This window comes from Triticum urartu, chromosome 3A (assembly GCF_056163025.1).
Source record: "Triticum urartu cultivar PI428250 chromosome 3A, HENAU_Tu73, whole genome shotgun sequence".
Taxonomy (NCBI): Eukaryota; Viridiplantae; Streptophyta; class Magnoliopsida; order Poales; family Poaceae; genus Triticum; species Triticum urartu.
The window spans coordinates 5,866,357-5,874,609 of NC_141875.1; the positions used below are offsets into that span (position 1 = coordinate 5,866,357).

At 47.1% G+C, this 8,253-nt stretch overlaps 1 long non-coding RNA gene across 1 annotated transcript; it reads left to right on the forward strand.

The window, feature by feature from the left end:
* The first annotated feature begins 7,107 nt into the window (after positions 1 to 7,107).
* On the forward strand, positions 7,108 to 7,884 carry LOC125547504 (uncharacterized). The gene is made up of 2 exons (XR_007300686.1): positions 7,108 to 7,224; positions 7,332 to 7,884. It is a non-coding gene; the product is annotated as an uncharacterized LOC125547504 (long non-coding RNA).
* Positions 7,885 to 8,253: the final 369 nt, after the last annotated feature.

The following is an 8,253-nucleotide window of genomic DNA, read 5'->3' on the forward strand; positions in this document are numbered from 1 at the left end:
GGAGATTATGAATTTTTTTCTCTCGTTGCAATGTACGGGCCGTTTTGCTAGTTGAACTAAAACCATGAACTATTTTGGAATGACGGGAGAACCAATTACCAGCAGGGCAAGATCTTGCCCGGCTAGCTCGTGAAGATGTAATTCACTCTCGCCGTTGGCCTCTCACCTCTCCTAGGTATCGCTCTCGGTGATCTCCGTCGGCTCAAGGCGGTGCTCCTTTTCTTATCCTTTGTGTGCTTTGTAGTCGCTGGAGTGGTGTGTTGGTGCCCGGCACCCTTGTATCTCGTCCTGGGTGTGTTTTGTGTGCGGTGTTGGATGGTGTGTATTTGTATCGTTCTCTCAGATGTACTGCGATATTGCTTTATATATAAAGCGGGAGGAAACCCTTTTTCGTAACCCATAGAGGAAGGACGCCTCCGCCCCCGTGGGGTAATTCACACCCCCAAAGGGGAGAAAGGCCGCCGCCGCCGCCGTGGTGTGCTACGTAGGAGGTCAGCAGGAACTGAATGCTGCGCATACCGACTAAGCTTGTTCATGAAGTGAAACTCCTTCCTATTTCTTTTATGTTTTATTTGGGTGTGTTTGTATTGATGCCCCAACATACTATTTTATTATTTTGCTGCACTTGAACTTATTATATGGACATACTGGTTGCTTTATTTATAAACGGAAATGTTAACGCCCACACGTGTGGGCGTTACCCAACTCGTCCACACGACTGGATTGTTGTTCACTGTCTTTTGCACGAATCTTGACACGAAAAGGTGGATTTGGTGTGCCATGTAGGACGGGGCTGGTGTGTGGGCGTTGGAGAGTTTGCCCACACGCCCGCACCACGCTGTTTGCCAGCTGCGTTGTGTGGGCGAACTGCTTTTCGCCCACACAACCACCACTTAGGTCATGCGCGTGTGGACGAACTGCTTTTCGCCCACACGACACTCCTATCTTGTGGATGGCAACTGCAGTTACGCGAACGTGACAACTCGGTACACACACATGGCAACTATAGTTACGCGAACGTGGCAACTCGGTACACACACATGGCAACTGTGATTCTTTGCTACACGGCAACTGCAGTTACGCAAACGTGGCAACTCGGTACACACACATGGCAACTATGATTCTTTGCTACACGGCAACTGCAGTTGCGCGTACGTGGCAACCAGATAAACACACATGGACACTGTGATTAACAATACATGGCAACTATGGTTGGACCACACGTGGCAACTAGGTAAACACACATGGCAACTACTGTTTTGACCTTTTGTGACAAGTAGTTAATCACACACGGCAACTACAGTTTGATTACACGCGGCAACTACCATAAATTAGACATGGCAACTATAGTTAACCAAAACAGATAGAGTTGTCATGCTTTTACAACTACACTTGCCATCCCAGATAACTACATCTGCCAACCAGGATGGCAACTAAATCGTCATCCCGCGGGGTACCTAACGTAGTTGCGTCAGGATATGTGGGCATTTTTGCTTCGTGCCACACGCATGGGGTAGAGATGAGTAGTACTTGTTGGGCGTGTGGCACGAAGTACCCGCGCCCACACGTGTGGGCAATTCTAATGTCTACCCACACACAGCCCGTGTGGGCTGCCTCCTGCTCACACCACACACGATGTATGGGCGCATGTCGTATATGCCACACGTGTGACAGTTATCGGCGTCCTTTATAAAGAGGGACAAAGCCTATTTCAAAAAAGTGAAGTGAAACCCTGCTTCCGATTCTGGAGTGATAAAGAATGATGGTTAGTTGAACTTATATTACAACTTGTCTTCCCGGAGGTGGTTTAGAATGACGATTCTATCTTTCGAGACAGTGTTGATCCCAAGCTTGTTTAGTTTTCGTATCTCGGGCTAGTAGGTTTTTGCCCCATAACGGTGTCCGAGAGCGAAACTTCACAACTGGTTTTTACTAGTGATGCCCCAACCCACAACACTCTTTCTTGTTTCTTTTTTTCTTCCCTTTTGTTTTTATGTCGCTTGTAACGCTAGTGCAGTTTAGCTCATCGCACACAGTCTAAACCCTGTATCACACACGCAGTTGCAAACCGTTGTCCCACGGTTGTGTGCGATAGATAGGTGCATCGCACACGCTACGGGATAACCGTGCGTGATAGGGTTCCATGATGCAGACAGTTCGGAAAAAAGCAATTAGTTGCAATGCCCGAACATATCACACACATAATTCCCGAGGTAAGTATTTGTGATGCATCCAACGTCCCAAATGTTCTGTCCGTGGACATCGTGAGGGATGATAGGCCTATCACACACGTTATACCATGTCGTAACATTTGCGATGCGCCCAACACATTGGAGACAGTTTGCCTTGCAACACGTGCGATAAGGGGCCTATCACACACACTCTACTCTTGCATGCCATTTGCGGTGTGACACACATTTAATAACAACAAAACATGAGCGGTGCTATACTTGTCGCACATGTTTTGTACAAGCTGAGCGTATTCGATAAGGGAGCCTATCACACACGCTCTTCAACAACGCACCATTTTCGATGTGTCTAGAGACAATGAAACATGTGTGCTACACAGGTTCATGGCAAACGTTTGGAGACAATGAAGCGCGTGTGTTAGGTGTTCATTGCAGACGTTTTGCTTTGTAAAACCGTGTGCAATGTGATGACCAATGCAGGGACGCGGTGTTTCTGCACCCAGGTCTAGATGCTCCCATCCGTGAACAGTAAAATCATTTGAAATAGTAGATAAATTCAAAAAATCCAAAAAATATATATTTGGTGCAAGATGGACGAGTGCATGATGCACGTGCCAAATTTGGTGGAGTTTGAACATTCGAGCAGCTCGTGACAAAAAAGACAAAATTCGAGTCTGTGAGGAAGTTTGAAAAAACGCATTGTTCGTAGATGATTTTGTCTTTTTTGGCATGAGCTCCTCGAATGTCTTTTGCCCATGAAATTTTGCACGCACCTGGTGCACTCAAGCATCTTTCTTGCAAAAAAGTTTAGGAAGTTTCTGAATTTTTTGAATTTTTTACTATTTATTTTGATTTTATTGTTTGCTGGGTGTAGACGAGCCTAGGCACCGGTTTGAATATCTGCCAACGCAGCTGGTTTTTTCCTCATAAATTAATCTCTACAACTGAAAATCTCTAGAATTTGAATTTGAAAGTAGGCAACCACATATTTCATATCCATCATATACACCCAAAACTGCATAGGTTCAACCACCATTGCATAATTCAAATCACACTAACATTTGTTCAAGCATTAGATAAGCACAAATTAAAACGCGAACCACAGTAGCATTAAAGATAGTGAAGAGAGATATGCAAGAGCATCTACAGCCGGACTCCCTAAATTAACCGGGCGGACACAGGATCATTGACCGGACATGAGAGAGAAGGAAACAATTGATCCAACCAGACCCCTCAAAGCCTTCTTAAACGTCCGGGCTTTCCGTCACTCCTTGTATTGAGGACAAATCTGGGGACAATATGAGGAGTATGAGGAGTGTCCGGACATGTCCGGTCAGTGGTCCTGCATCTGTCACATATGATTTAGCCCAATATAGACCATCTTTTCTCTTTGTTTATTCTTTCTCTTTCCCCATCTCCACCAATCACATGACATGCATGCGACCGGACGTATTAGGAGAAAAGTGGGGGACATGACTGTGGAATTGAAAATTTGACAGCGAAAGCGTGGACGTTTGAGGGACCGGATTAGGTGTATGCGGCTCTAGATGCTCTAAGACATTCAGGTTGTTGGGTGTGTTTGGTCTGTCTTGCTGATTGTTTTCAGGAGAATTTCTAGGACATTAGTTCAATGGAAAATCGTGTTATACGACATACAACATGCTCAGCTAGGGGAAATGCTGGCAAAAATAGATCAATTTACAGCAGAATCTTTGCATTCCGAGTCTGAGTGCATTAATCCCGTGCCGCACGTATTTGTGCAACTAGCGTGGAGCTAAGAATGCGACAACGATTACTTGTCAATTCATAGCTGAATTTTCCAAAGTGTTTGTCTCCGTTGACCGATCGATGACTTGAGCCGTTGGTTTCTAGCCATCCATGTGGCCAGGAAGAAGAAGAAGAGATCCTAGCAGCCAATCAAAATCTTACCTTTACGAGCGGGCACAACACTTGTACTCGTACTCATCCTTGCTGTAAATGAAGCTATAAAGAGATCGAAAATCTAGTTTAAAACCTGGGCAGATATCATGGAGCTTTCTTCTTCTTCTTCCTCCCTTGCACGCACTTTGGCAGTTCATATTCTGTTCCCTGACATGCTCGGCCGCGATCCAAGGTACGTCGTATACGACTTACCACTCGAAGTAATCTCAGCTAGCTACGTAGGTACGTCCGGCTTCATAGCCGTACATGCATGTCTGCGTACTGATTACTGAATATAGTATTTATCATGCATTCATCTACACACTTACGGCCGAAATGAATGATGATGGATGAATCACGTATGTGTAGTTGCTCTGGAGGGAAGCCATAGACCAACGATTTCTCCACCGCCGCCGCGGCCCAATCCATCATGGAATCCAAAGCCGGAGCCAAAGCCGGTGCCCCTGCTGCCGCCTCCTAAAAGGCGGGCACCTCCACCACCGCTCAAGACGTCGGCACTTGTGCCGTCCCGCAAGACCCTGCAGATTGCTGCGAGCGCCCCTTATACTTGAACCTCCAATATGCCATTATGTACCATCGAGGAGGGTGTTGTGCTACGTGCTTGAATTGCAATGAAACTTAAGAAAGTTGTTTGCTTGTAGCAGGAAAATAAATGAAGGATTGAATAATATGCTACTCCCTCCGTCCATATAAGATGTTTTTGCAGTTCATTTTTAACTGCAAAAACGTCTTATATTATGGCAGAATATAAGATGTTTTTGCAGTTCATTTTGAACTGCAAAAATGCCTTATATTATGGGACAGAGGTAGTATTGTGTTGTATGTTCCAATATATAACTTTTAATACAAATCTGACAACATAGCCAGTCACAAGCCCGGATAAAGGAATAGGATTGTCTTAGACTTGACGAGCCAATGACAAAACTCAGCAACTCTTATGAAGATGAAACCCAAGAGAACATAATTGTTGTATAAATCTGGCAACAATGGTGTGATTTGTGCGTGCAATTCTTATGTGGTCTTCTTTATCATTTTTTTCTCCAATATGCACGAGTATGCATATCAGATATTAAAGAAGAAAGACAAAGAAAGCCTGTGGTGGTGTCGTGACAAGATGCATCACACACCAACTGTGCACCTCACGGTCGCCACGGATCAAGCTCAAGAAGAAGGAAGAGCAGCGTGCCATCATCCTCCATGGTGGTGGTATGCATATCTTCGTGAAGAAGAATATCAACGAGAAGATCTATCAAGCAAGCCTTGGGCTCGGTGGTGGCATGCAAATCTTTGTACAAAGGGTTTGTTTCCACCTCCGGCGCCCACAAGTTCAACAAGTACCCAGCAAAGACATCCGGCAACGACAGATGGCCAAGACCGGGGAACGACCTCACCCGACAACGGCTGCCCCCAGCTGGCGTGCACTCAGCCAGCCTTCGACAGCAAGCTATTGTCTCACCCACGTGTAGCATAGCCGTTCTGCGCTCGCAGGACTCACGCGCCACGCGGCTGGTGGGAAGGACACAAGGGGTGATTCACTCACCCATGCCGCCGCATGGTGCACACCAGTGCCGAGATGTGTCACGCGTCCAGCAGGTGTCACCTAAGTCGATTTTGACAAGACATGGGTCCCTCCCGGACGACAAAAGGCAATGACACCTCATCACACATTTAAGGCATCTACCTACCTGGTCGGATCCAAATCACTTTCTTAGCTTCGAAGCCATCTGTGGTACCCCTTGGAGTATAAAAGGAGGGCTAAGCCAAGAGTTAAAGGGGGGTGAAAAAATTGGAAGAAAAAGGCAAATAGCGAAAAGGTTGGACACTTGGTAGAATGCCAGTAGGGATACACAACACTCCCCGTTCCCGGGAAGGTTTTGTAAGCTCTAATCCACCCATCAAACACACATAAAAACAGGAGTAGGCTATTATTATGCACCATGCGGCCCGAGCCTGGGTAAATCCCCGTGTCTATCGTGCAAGATTTGGTAGCGTAGGTCCGTGCCTTCGTGCCCCGATTCTGAACTATCAGAAGGACGTCTCTAGTCCACGATGTCACGCGTGTGTTCTACACACGGGCCCCAACATCTGGTGCACCAGGTAGGGGGGCGCTCATGCAGACATACATCAACAAAGCAGCCGGCGTATCTGTTGTCGCTAGTATCATCATCATCAACCTTCTTCATCGACAAGCGTGATGGCTAGGGTGCGGTTGCCCAAGATCATGGCTCCATACTCTGGGCGTCCCCAGCAAGTCCACCCCTGCCGGCGGAAGAATTTGCCGTGAAGCTAAGCTGATTTATGTGCCTGCATGGAAGGTTTGTCGATTGCCATCCAGATGAGTGACTTGCCAATCATGGTTGAGATGTATTCTATTATTACAGTTAAGTTGATTCATTTTCGGGAACTGGAAAGATCGGTCTACTCCTCGCTTGTTAAGGAGACTAGGCACCTCATGTGTCTTCGTGAATCTTGTATTACTCATGTTAGTCGCACTCAAAATAAGGCCAGCGACAATTTAGATAAATTTGCGCATAGATGCAGTAGAGTTGGCTCTTGCTGATTGTATGAACATTATGAGATGAGTAATACATTTTCAATCGCAAAAATAATAATAAGTGTGTGCTGCTATCCAGTCGCTCTGATATTCAGTGGTTGTCACAAAATTTGTCCAAACTATAGCTGTGCCACTATCCATTGCACAAAGCTCAAAAGCGAATTTCCACTTTATTTTACACTCCTGCCTGACCTGTTCTAGCAGGCGACTAGCATCGCTTGACTCCCAAGACACATCAGGCTGGCAATTTTGGCAAAGAATCGAATCCAGGATGAGTACCGCGAACATGCGTACCGAGAGACGACTTTGACCTAAAGTCACCTGCTACTAATTAATTTGATTAATGTCACTACGATTCGGGAGTATACTAGTACTAATCCTATAAAAGAAGCCGTTAGGAACTGTCTACAGGCATAAGGCTAACAAGAAGCTAGTTTGACATCGATATAATGAAGCGATCTTCTTCATCCTACGATTTGGTCCTCCTGGCTATTATCGTATGCTGCTTGCTGCTTCCATGCTCTGCTGCCAGGGCCAAAGGTAACCTCCTGCCCTGCAGGTGTTTTGTTATCTTTGGAGTTGATGTCCATGCATGCGACAACTGGCGCTAATTGTGTGATTTGTATGCGATGGTGGTGTTCATGCAGGTGCAACCTTTAATTTTCCGAGGGGAGTGCGTGGAGGAAGAATATGGCGGAATTCACCAATACCAGGCCCGCCGAGGAGAAAGAGCCACCCGGGTTCTAGCCATGAATATGCAGCACCACCGCCGGCTGGTACGGCACTTGTGGCCCGGGGCCGCCGAAGCAACAGAACTGCCCCGGGTGTAGCAATGCCTACGCTCCGCCACCACCGTCGTCTGGTACGGCAGTTTCAGCGCCCCGGCCGCCGAACCAACCGAACTGCCCGGGGTGTGGCTATGCAGACGCTCTAGCACCACCCGCGGGTACAACACGAGCGGCCCCCGGGCCACATCACTGCCCGGGGTGTGACCATGCCTACGCTGTAGCACTTGCGGCGCCACAACGTAAGAAACTTCCTGGCACGAGGTACTGAACAACGTCCCAGGAACCTACACCCGCGGCCACACTACTACTACTGGGAGAGGAGGGATTGCCCGATTCAGCAAGCTTTCTGCTATTATTAGTGGCCTTGTATCTTTGGACTCATCACCAACTAGTTTTCATTTTTTTTCTCCTAGACATTCTCATATTTCGCCAAAGCAATAGTTTCGTGATTTTTCGTTTGTAATTTTAAAATTATTTTCCATTAGACAGTCAAGAAAGAGAAATAGCAACAATGCACATGTGCAGTGTAGTGAAATTGGAACTACACATAAATATGCATCGAAGTTTTGTACGGACTGGAAAGCACGATATCTGTATGTGTATTGCACTAAAATAAATGAGCGCTCTCGCTCACGCTCTCACCTGTCTCGCCCCGTCCCCCTACCACCGTAGCCACCAGATCCAGCGACTCCCGCCGGCGAGCCTCGCGCGCCGGACCGCCGCAGCGCCCCTGTCGGCCGCCCCACCTCCATCTACCTCCTCCCCTCCTCGCTTCCTGCCC